The 11,688-nt window shown below is 61.4% G+C and overlaps 1 non-coding gene across 1 annotated transcript; it reads right to left on the bottom strand.

Annotated features, from left to right (window-relative positions):
* Positions 1 to 1,230: 1,230 nt before the first annotated feature.
* LOC142796003 (small subunit ribosomal RNA) lies at positions 1,231 to 3,045 on the bottom strand. Its single transcript, XR_012893474.1, has one exon. It is a non-coding gene; the product is annotated as a small subunit ribosomal RNA (ribosomal RNA).
* Between the last annotated feature and the right edge of the window lie 8,643 nt (positions 3,046 to 11,688).

Genomic DNA, 11,688 nt, shown 5'->3' with positions numbered 1-11,688 from the left:
AAAAAGGGGGACCCCCGCTTTTTGTTCCACGAAATCGCACAAGCTTTTTTCGCATCCACGGTTTGCCACCGCACACCAAAATGCCGATCCGGCTGCCTACTTTAGCCAACAGGTGGAGCCAGGCGCGCCGTACTTGCGCGGCACTTCCCACGTCCACCGAAGTCGGTGCCAAGGACCACTTTCGGCGCCGGAGCCGCGTACGAGCCTACTCGAGGCGGAAGAACGAAGCCAGCAAGGGCCTGGCCGCAAGTGCGTTCAATTGTCGGGACGTCCAAGTCCCTCGTTCTTCCGTGCTTCCTCTTTCGGCAAGTCGTTGCGGCACCTTCCCAAAGCGCGCAGACCCGCTAATCGCGACGAGCGCGACGTGGCCGTGCCGCCTTTCCCTCGGCAGCAAGCAAAACGCCTGGCAACGTCGACGCTCCCCTAACCGCGATCTCGCACCGTGTTTCGTGTGGCGAATTCAAAAGCCGGCCGGCGCTGCTGCAACCATTACGGTCGGTACGCATACGCCGCGGAGGGCGGGACGGTCATCGGAGCGTGCGGTTCCTCCATCGAGTACTGCGCACCTCGGCCGTCGCATCGCCGTGCCATGACCGGCCGCGCGTCAACGCGAACCGGTGCCAGCGAGATCCCTCGCCTGCAAGAACCGACCGGCAGCCTCCGTCACCCGAGGACGCGGAGGCGCTTGCCGCGGACGGCGGGACGGTATGCACTGGTGCACAGCGGACCCGTCACATCGCCAGTTCCTTGACCGACCGCCGACGCTTGTGCCGTTCCTCTCGTACTTGGCAGTCGCCGCGCGATTGTCGGGTCTCGTTCTTGCACGCTCGAACGGTCGGGAGGGCACTCGGCTGGCGTTTCGGGAACGCGCAGCCTCGCCTTCTACCGACGTAACCACGACTCGCCGTTCGCGCTCCGCCGCTCCTGTTTACAGTACTAGGCGGTCCCGCAGCGGTCGGGTCGCGCATTTCGAGCGCTTCGAGCCACGGTGCAGTGGCGGGTCGAAAGCCGACCTATGAGTGCGTTGCGCCGTTTGTACCCGCGTCCGCCACCTGGCCGACCGTCCAAGGTCGCGGTGTTGGCGTCCGCTGGGCGCAACAATTTGTCACGGGGTGCCGCTCCACATTCAGGCAGCCCCGTGGGGAAAAGCCGACCCCGCGTCCAAACGGGGTCAGCGGCAGAAAGTGTCGGGCGCAGACGCAGCTGAGGCGCTCACCCTTCACAATCCGTTAATGATCCTTCCGCAGGTTCACCTACGGAAACCTTGTTACGACTTTTACTTCCTCTAAATGATCAAGTTTGGTCATCTTTCCAACAGACCGGCGCAACCGAAAGGCCGCGCCGGACATCGGTCCGAAGACCTCACTAAATCATTCAATCGGTAGTAGCGACGGGCGGTGTGTACAAAGGGCAGGGACGTAATCAACGCGAGCTTATGACTCGCGCTTACTGGGAATTCCTCGTTCAAGGGGAACAATTGCAAGCCCCTATCCCAATCACGAAAGAAGTTCCACGGGTTACCCAGTCTTTTCAGACAGGGATAAAGACACGCTGCTTCCTTCAGTGTAGCGCGCGTGCGGCCCCGGACATCTAAGGGCATCACAGACCTGTTATTGCTCTGTTTCGTGCGGCTAGGAGCCGCTTGTCCCTCTAAGAAGGTTGTAAGGTGCTGGGAACCCCGCACCTATTTAATAGGCTAGAGTCTCGTTCGTTATCGGAATTAACCAGACAAATCGCTCCACCAACTAAGAACGGCCATGCACCACCATCCACCGAATCAAGAAAGAGCTCTCAATCTGTCAATCCTCCCAGTGTCCGGGCCGGGTAAGTTTTCCCGTGTTGAGTCAAATTAAGCCGCAGGCTCCACTCCTGGTGGTGCCCTTCCGTCAATTCCTTTAAGTTTCAGCTTTGCAACCATACTTCCCCCGGAACCCAAATACTTTGGTTTCCCGGAAGCTGCCCGCCGAGTCATTTGAGTAACTCAGGCGGATCGCTGGTTGGCATCGTTTATGGTCAGAACTAGGGCGGTATCTGATCGCCTTCGAACCTCTGACTTTCGTTCTTGATCAATGAAAACATTCTTGGCAAATGCTTTCGCAGTAGTTCGTCTTGCGACGGTCCAAGAATTTCACCTCTAGCGCCGCAATACGAATGCCCCCGTCCGTCCCTCTTAATCATTACCTCGTATTCCAAAAACCAACAGAACAGAAACGAGGTCTTGTTCTATTATTCCATGCAAGTTTATTCAGGCGACTCGCCTGCGTTGAGCACTCTAATTTTTTCAAAGTAAAAGCACCGGCCATCTCGAGGCACACAATGAAGTGCACCAAGAAAGAACCGGCATGATGTTCAGTCCGAGCCGTCGCATCGGGTAGATGCACTACTCGTCTGGAACTGAGATCCAACTACGAGCTTTTTAACCGCAGCAGCTTTAGTATACGCTATTGGAGCTGGAATTACCGCGGCTGCTGGCACCAGACTTGCCCTCCAATTGATCCTCGTTAAAGGATTTAGAGTGTACTCATTTCAATTACGGGGCCTCAAAAGAGTCCCGTATTGTTATTTTTCGTCACTACCTCCCCGTGCCGGGAGTGGGTAATTTGCGCGCCTGCTGCCTTCCTTGGATGTGGTAGCCGTTTCTCAGGCTCCCTCTCCGGAATCGAACCCTGATTCTCCGTTACCCGTAACAACCATGGTAAGCAAGTAACCTACCATCGAAAGTTGATAAGGCAGACACTTGAAAGAAACGTCGCCGGCTCGTGGCCATGCGATCAGCACAAAGTTATCCAGAGTCACCACACAATACGGGCCGAAACCCGATCGATCTTGGTCTAATAAAAGCACCCGTTACCCAAAGGGCTCCAGGCTCACTGCATGTATTAGCTCTAGAATTGCCACAGTTATCCAAGTAGGAAGAAACGATCTAAGGAACCATAACTGATTTAATGAGCCATTCGCGGTTTCGCCTTATTTCGGCATGTACTTAGACATGCATGGCTTAATCTTTGAGACAAGCATATGATTACTGGCAGGATCAACCAGGTAATCGTTCGACTGCGCGTCCGTCCTCGCCTTCGGCGGGCCGGACGCAGTCTGTGTGCGGCGGAGGCCACCTTCAGGCGCCCCAACACGCTTATTTTGCACTCCGAGATGACGGCGTTCGAGCTCGCTACGGCACAACCTTCCCGAAAGACGAGTGGGAGCCGTGCGGCAAGAAGCACGTTCATGCTCGCTCTTTTTCGTTGCATCGACTCGGTCGCGCCGTGCGGGTTGCCCAAGCCCGCTGCACTGTCGGTGGACCGGCCGGAACTAGCAACGGAGCCGAGACTGCAAAGCCGCCAGACGACGGGTCACGCCCGCGTCTTCGGCGCTTTCGCATCTGAATCGCCCGAGGACGACACGGAACACACCTCGATATCGTGGTAAAACGGCACCGTCCGACAACCAGCCCCTAACGCATCAAGCGGATGAGGCTGCAGACGACTGCCGTGGATTCCCCTGGAGCAGACCCGAGGACACGCTTGACGAGGCCGAAGCCCGCCGCATATCAGACACCCGGTCGCTTTCGCGTACGCCGCTCACGAGAACCCCCACATAATAGCAGCGATAAGTACCCAGACCTCCTTGGGCACTAATACGAGCGTACTCGAGAAAATTTCACCGCGGGTGTGCCCCGAAACGTGTGGCACGTTGAGCGTGCCACAAGTCTACGTCGCTCTCAAACCCGCCGAGGTCGTAGAATTTGCGACCCTACTCACGAAATTCCCACCGAGGATACGGCCGCAAACGTACCGCACCTTGGGTAGGCCACGAGTTTGTGCAACACTACGCTGACGGCACAGCACCGAGGTCGTGCGCGCACGCACGGGAAAATTCCGCCGCGGTTTCTGCCGAAAACGTGAGGCACCACGACTCTCCGCAAGTTCGCGTCGACTGCGAAAGACCGAAGTCGTGAACGACGTGTCCGCTACTCGCCGCCGACACGCTGGACACCAAACGTACAACGACTCGACGGCGTAGTAGAGGCCCACGACGCGGTTTTCCTTAACGACGTCTCGGCGTGGCACCGACAGGTTAGAACGGCCGACCAACGTTCCCTGTCCGCCGTTCGGCTCAGTCGAAGGGCTCGGCGACTTCGGCAACGCTGCGAAGCCGCACGGTGACGCACGCCATGTCCCCATTTTTTTTTTTTTTCTTTCTGCGTCTGCCGGGGTGCCCCTATAATAGCAGCGATAAGCACCCAGACCGCCGTGGGTCGCTCGCCCCGGCTGACGTGGTTTTTCGTACTCCTGCGGCGGTCGCCGTCAAGCACGTCCAAATACGCTACTTTCGTGGGCGCATTCACGCTCTTTCGCTTCGCCGGAGTGCCAGCACTCACTCTGCCAAAAACGGCGAACATCCGAGCGGCGGTTCCCACTTTTGCGTCGGCGTCGCAAACCCCGCCCCGGCAGACGAGGTTTGCCGTACTCGTGCGACGGTGGCCGGCGGGCACGTCGAAAGACGCCGATATCGTGCGCGAATTGGCGCACCTTGGCTTCACCGGAGTGCCGCCACTGACTCCTCCAAAAACGGCGAAGATCCGAGCGGCGCTTCCCACTTTCGCATCGGCGTCCCGAACTCCGCCCCGGCTGACGCGGTTTACCGTACTCGTGCGACGGTCGCCGGCGAGCACGTGGAAAGACGCCGATATCGTGCCCGAATCGGCTCCGTTCGGCTTCGCCGGAGTGCCAGCACTGGCTCGGCGAAAGACGACGAACATCCGAGCGACGGTTCTCACTATTGCGTACGCGTCGCAAACCCCGCCCCGGCAGACGCACTTTGCCGTACTCGTGCGACGGTCGCCGGCGAGCACGTAGAAAGACGCCGATATCGTGCCGGAATCGGCCCCGTTTGGCTTCGCCGGAGTGCCAGCACTCACTCGGCCACAAACGGCGAACATCCGAGCGGCGGTTCCCACTTAGCCGTCGGCGTCCCGAACTCCGCCCCGGCAGACGCGGTTGCCGAGCTCGTGCGACTAGCGACCGCGAAGCCGTCTCGCGACGCCGCTTTCGTGCGCGGCTCCCACTGCGACCTGGGTCACCCGAGGTCGACGAGCAAGAAAGAATGTCGAAAAAAAATTTTTTTTTTTTTTGCGTCTGCCGGGGTGCCCCTATAATAGCAGCGATAAGCACCCAGACCGCCATGGGTCGCTCGCCCCGGCTGACGTGGTTTTTCGTTTTCCTGCGGTGGTCGTCGTCAAGCACGTCCAAACACGCCACTTTCGTGGGCGCATTCGCGCTCTTTCGCTTCGCCGGAGTGCCAGCACTCACTCTGCCAAAAACGGCGAACATCCTAGTGGCGGTTCCCACTTTTGCGTCGGCGTCGCCAACCCCGCCCCGGCATACGCGGTTTGCCGTACTCGTGCGGCGGTGGCCGGCGGGCACGTCGAAAGACACCGATATCGTGCGCGAGTCGATGCTTCTTGGTCTCGCAGGAGGGCCGCCACTCACTCCTGCAAAAACGGCGAAGATCCGAGCGGCGCTTCCCACTTTTTCGTCGGCATCGCAAACCTCGCCCCGGCAGACGCGCTTTGCCGTACTCGTGCGACGGTCGCCGGCGAGCACGTCGAAATACGCCGATATCGTGCCCGAATCGGCCCCGTTTCGCTTCGCCGGAGTGCCAGCACTCACTCGGCCAAAAACGGCGAACATCCGAGCAGCGGTACCCACTTAGCCGTCGGCATCCCGAACTCCGCGCCGGCTGACGCGGTTGCCGAGCTCGTGCGACTAGCGACCGCGAACGCGTCTCGCGACGCCGCTTTCGTGCGCGGCTCCCATTGCGACCTGGGTTACCCGAGCTCGACCAGCAAAAAAGAAGGTCGAAAAAAAATTTTTTTTTTCTGCGTCTGCCGGGGTGCCCCTATAATAGCAGCGATAAGCACCCAGACCGCCGTGGGTCGCTCGCCCCGGCTGACGTGGTTTTTCGTACTCCTGCAGCGGTCGCCGTCAAGCACGTCCAAATACGCCACTTTCGTGGGCGCTTTCGCGCTCTTTCGCGTCGCCGGTGTGCCAGCACTCACTCTGCCAAAAACGGCGAACATCCTAGTGGCGGTTCCCACTTTTGCGTCGGCGTCGCCAACCCCGCCCCGGCATACGCGGTTTGCCGTACTCGTGCGGCGGTGGCCGGCGGGCACGTCGAAAGACACCGATATCGTGCGCGAGTCGATGCTTCTTGGTCTCGCAGGAGGGCCGCCACTCACTCCTGCAAAAACGGCGAAGATCCGAGCGGCGCTTCCCACTTTTTCGTCGGCATCGCAAACCTCGCCCCGGCAGACGCGCTTTGCCGTACTCGTGCGACGGTCGCCGGCGAGCACGTCGAAATACGCCGATATCGTGCCCGAATCGGCCCCGTTTCGCTTCGCCGGAGTGCCAGCACTCACTCGGCCAAAAACGGCGAACATCCGAGCAGCGGTACCCACTTAGCCGTCGGCATCCCGAACTCCGCGCCGGCTGACGCGGTTGCCGAGCTCGTGCGACTAGCGACCGCGAACGCGTCTCGCGACGCCGCTTTCGTGCGCGGCTCCCATTGCGACCTGGGTTACCCGAGCTCGACCAGCAAAAAAGAAGGTCGAAAAAAAATTTTTTTTTTCTGCGTCTGCCGGGGTGCCCCTATAATAGCAGCGATAAGCACCCAGACCGCCGTGGGTCGCTCGCCCCGGCTGACGTGGTTTTTCGTACTCCTGCAGCGGTCGCCGTCAAGCACGTCCAAATACGCCACTTTCGTGGGCGCTTTCGCGCTCTTTCGCGTCGCCGGTGTGCCAGCACTCACTCTGCCAAAAACGGCCAACATCCGAGCGGCGGTTCCCACTTTTGCGTCGGCGTCGTAAACCCCGCCCCGGCAGACGCGGTTTGCCCTACTCGTTCGACGGTCGCCGGCGAGCGCGTCGAAAGACGCCGATATCGTGCGCTAATTGGCGCTCCTTGGCTTCTCCGGAGTGCCGCCACTCACTCCTCCAAAAACGGCGAAGATCCGAGCGGCGTTCTCCACTTTCGCATCGGCGTCCCGAACTCCGCCCGGGCTGACGCGGTTTACCGTACTCGTGCGACGGTCGCCGCCGGGCACGTCGAAAGACGCCGATATCGTGCCGTAATCGGCCCCGTTTGGCTTCGCCCGAGTGCCAGCACTCACTCGGCCAAAAACGGCGAACATCCGAGCAGCGTTTCCCACTTTCGCATCGGCGTCCCGAAGCCCGCCCCGGCAGACGCGGTTTGCCCTACTCGAGCGACGGTCGCCGGCGATCACGTCGAAAGGCGCCGAATTCGTGCACGAATCGATGCTTCTTGGTCTCGCAGGAGGGCCGCCACTCACTCCTGCAAAAACGGCGAAGATCCGAGTTGCGCTTCCCACTTTTTCGTCGGCGTCCCGAACTACGCCCCGGCTGACGCGGTTTACCGTACTCGTGCGACGGTCGCCGGCGGGCACTTCAAAATACGCCGATTTCGTGGGCGCATTCACGCTGTTTCGCTTCCCCGGAGTGCCAACACTCACTCTGCCGAAAGCGGCGATCATCCGAGCGGCGGTTCCCACTTTTGCGTCGGCTTCGCAAACGGCGCCCCGGCAGACGCGCTCGTGCGACGTACTCGTGCGACGGTCGCCGGCGAGCACGTCGAAAGACGCCGATATCGTGCTCGAATCGACCCCGTTTCGCTTCGCCGGAGTGCTGCCAGTCACGGCGCAGAAAACGGCGAACAAGTGTTTTTTTTTTTTTTCCTAGAATTTGTGTTATAGAAGGCACATTTGATATCGGACGATAATTTTCAACTTTATCACGCGCACCGATTTTCGTGTAGAGGTTTGCAAGTTTATGGGAATTTCTCCACTTGGAATAATGCGATTTAGTAGTACTACGAGAACTTCATGGATGTACTCAAGGGTACGGGGCAAGTCAGTTACGTCAACACCTGCAGATTTTTTACACTTCAAACTGAAAATTGTTGGTTGTGAGTCCTCGTGTGATATTAAAGGCCGATTCGCTAACACATAGAACAAAGAAAGAAAGGAAGAAAAAACGCCCGCGCTCGCTCAAGAAACCTGGGTTCGCAACAAGTGGCAACAACAAGCAACCGAGCGAGTGCGCCAAAACCCGTGGCGGCCGAACAAACGCGAAGTCCCAACCGCGTCAGCCGGGGCGGCACGGGACAGGAAAAATCACTTCAGCCGGGGCGGCGGGGCACCGAATAAACCTCGTCACCTCGTCGCAGGATAAAAGAGGAAACAAAAAGTCTAAACAGCGTCTGCTGGAGCGAATGCGTAATAAAACAACAACAACAACAAAAAAAAAACACCCGCGCTCAAGAAGTCTGCAATCCTCACAAAAGGCGACTGTGACCGAGCAGCGTCAGCCGGGGCCGTGCGGAAACGGAAAAACCGCGACTACCGGGGCGTCGAGGCACCGAAAAATCCACTTCAGCCGCGGCGAAAAAAAAAAACAAAAAGAAAGACGGAGGGGGGGGGGGGAACCACGTCTGCCGGGGCGAAGGAAAAAAAAAAACGCGTCTGCCGGGGCGAGCCCGGGTGCGGCACCACCGGGAAAACTGTGGCAAACAGACATGGCGATCGAGTGAGTGGGCCGCCAGCCAGGCTCAGCCAAAAAGTGCAAAGTCCGAACTGCGTCAGCCGGGGCGGCAAAAACCGCGTCAGCCGGGGCGGCGCAAAAAACCGCGTCTGCCGGGGCGGCACGAAACCGCGTCAGCCGGGGCGGGGCGAAAACTGCGTCAGCCGGGGCGAAAAGAAAAAAAAAAAACGCGTCTGCCGGGGCAAGCCCGGGTGCGGCACCACCGGGAAAACTGTGGCAAACAGACATGGCGATCGAGTGAGTGGGCCGCCAGCCAGGCACAGCCGAAAAGTGCAAAGTCCGAACCGTGTCAGCCGGGGCGACGCAAAAACCGCGTCAGCCGGGGCGGCGCGAAAACCGCGTCAGCCGGGGCGGCACGAAACCGCGTCAGCCGGGGCGGCGCGAAAACTGCGTCAGCCGGGGCGGCGCGAAAACCTCGTCAGCCGGGGCGAGCGAAAAGGGGGGGGGGGGGAACCACGTCTGCCGGGGCGAAAGAAAAAAAAAACGCGTCTGCCGGGGCGAGCCCGGGTGCGGCACCACCGGGAAGACTGTGGCAAACAGACATGGCGATCGAGTGAGTGGGCCGCCAGCCAGGCTCAGCCCAAAAAGTGCCAAGTCCGAACTGCGTCAGCCGGGGCGGCAAAAACCGCGTCAGCCGGGGCGGCGCGAAAACCGCGTCTGCCGGGGCGGCGCGAAAACTGCGTCAGCCGGGGCGAGCCCGGGTGCGGCACCACCGGGAAAACTGTGGCTAACAGACATGGCGATCGAGTGAGTGGGCCACCAGCCAGGCTCAGCCAAAAAGTGCCAAGTCCGAACTGCGTCAGCCGGGGCGGCAAAAACCGCGTCAGCCGGGGCGGCGCAAAAAAACCGCGTCTGCCGGGGCGGCACGAAACCGCGTCAGCCGGGGCGGCGCGAAAACTGCGTCAGCCGGGGCGAAAGAAAAAAAAAAACGCGTCTGCCGGGGCGAGCCCGGGTGCGGCACCACCGGGAAAACTGTGGCAAACAGACATGGCGATCGAGTGAGTGGGCCGCCAGCCAGGCACAGCCGAAAAGTGCTAAGTCCGAACTGCGTCTGCCGGGGCGGCACGAAACCGCGTCAGCCGGGGCGGCGCGAAAACCGCGTCTGCCGGGGCGGCACGAAACCGCGTCAGCCGGGGCGGCGCGAAAACTGCGTCAGCCGGGGCGAGCCCGGGTGCGGCACCACCGGGAAAACTGTGGCAAACAGACATGGCGATCGAGTGAGTGGGCCGCCAGCCAGGCACAGCCGAAAAGTGCTAAGTCCGAACTGCGTCTGCCGGGGCGGCACGAAACCGCGTCAGCCGGGGCGGCGCGAAAACCGCGTCTGCCGGGGCGGCACGAAACCGCGTCAGCCGGGGCGGCGCGAAAACTGCGTCAGCCGGGGCGAGCCCGGGTGCGGCACCACCGGGAAAACTGTGGCAAACAGACATGGCGATCGAGTGAGTGGGCCGCCAGCCAGGCACAGCCGAAAAGTGCTAAGTCCGAACTGCGTCAGCCGGGGCGGCAAAAACCGCGTCAGCCGGGGCGGCGCAAAAAACCGCGTCTGCCGGGGCGGCACGAAACCGCGTCAGCCGGGGCGGCGCGAAAACTGCGTCAGCCGGGGCGAAAGAAAAAAAAAAAACGCGTCTGCCGGGGCGAGCCCGGGTGCGGCACCACCGGGAAAACTGTGGCAAACAGACATGGCGATCGAGTGAGTGGGCCGCCAGCCAGGCACAGCCGAAAAGTGCTAAGTCCGAACTGCGTCTGCCGGGGCGGCACGAAACCGCGTCAGCCGGGGCGGCGCGAAAACCGCGTCTGCCGGGGCGGCACGAAACCGCGTCAGCCGGGGCGGCGCGAAAACTGCGTCAGCCGGGGCGAGCCCGGGTGCGGCACCACCGGGAAAACTGTGGCAAACAGACATGGCGATCGAGTGAGTGGGCCGCCAGCCAGGCACAGCCGAAAAGTGCTAAGTCCGAACTGCGTCTGCCGGGGCGGCACGAAACCGCGTCAGCCGGGGCGGCGCGAAAACCGCGTCTGCCGGGGCGGCGCGAAAACTGCGTCAGCCGGGGCGAGCCCGGGTGCGGCACCACCGGGAAAACTGTGGCAAACAGACATGGCGATCGAGTGAGTGGGCCGCCAGCCAGGCACAGCCGAAAAGTGCAAAGTCCGAACCGTGTCAGCCGGGGCGACGCAAAAACCGCGTCAGCCGGGGCGGCGCGAAAACCGCGTCAGCCGGGGCGGCACGAAACCGCGTCAGCCGGGGCGGCGCGAAAACTGCGTCAGCCGGGGCGGCGCGAAAACCTCGTCAGCCGGGGCGAGCGAAAAGGGGGGGGGGGGAACCACGTCTGCCGGGGCGAAAGAAAAAAAAAACGCGTCTGCCGGGGCGAGCCCGGGTGCGGCACCACCGGGAAGACTGTGGCAAACAGACATGGCGATCGAGTGAGTGGGCCGCCAGCCAGGCTCAGCCCAAAAAGTGCCAAGTCCGAACTGCGTCAGCCGGGGCGGCAAAAACCGCGTCAGCCGGGGCGGCGCGAAAACCGCGTCTGCCGGGGCGGCGCGAAAACTGCGTCAGCCGGGGCGAGCCCGGGTGCGGCACCACCGGGAAAACTGTGGCTAACAGACATGGCGATCGAGTGAGTGGGCCACCAGCCAGGCTCAGCCAAAAAGTGCCAAGTCCGAACTGCGTCAGCCGGGGCGGCAAAAACCGCGTCAGCCGGGGCGGCGCAAAAAAACCGCGTCTGCCGGGGCGGCACGAAACCGCGTCAGCCGGGGCGGCGCGAAAACTGCGTCAGCCGGGGCGAAAGAAAAAAAAAAACGCGTCTGCCGGGGCGAGCCCGGGTGCGGCACCACCGGGAAAACTGTGGCAAACAGACATGGCGATCGAGTGAGTGGGCCGCCAGCCAGGCACAGCCGAAAAGTGCTAAGTCCGAACTGCGTCTGCCGGGGCGGCACGAAACCGCGTCAGCCGGGGCGGCGCGAAAACCGCGTCTGCCGGGGCGGCACGAAACCGCGTCAGCCGGGGCGGCGCGAAAACTGCGTCAGCCGGGGCGAGCCCGGGTGCGGCACCACCGGGAAAACTGTGGCAAACAGACATGGCG

The sequence above is a fragment of the Rhipicephalus microplus genome, unplaced genomic scaffold (genome assembly GCF_043290135.1).
Source record: "Rhipicephalus microplus isolate Deutch F79 unplaced genomic scaffold, USDA_Rmic scaffold_1004, whole genome shotgun sequence".
NCBI classification, from domain to species: domain Eukaryota; kingdom Metazoa; phylum Arthropoda; class Arachnida; order Ixodida; family Ixodidae; genus Rhipicephalus; species Rhipicephalus microplus.
The sequence above is the reverse complement of the archived record's forward strand: the minus strand, read 5'-3'. Positions and strand labels throughout refer to the sequence as shown.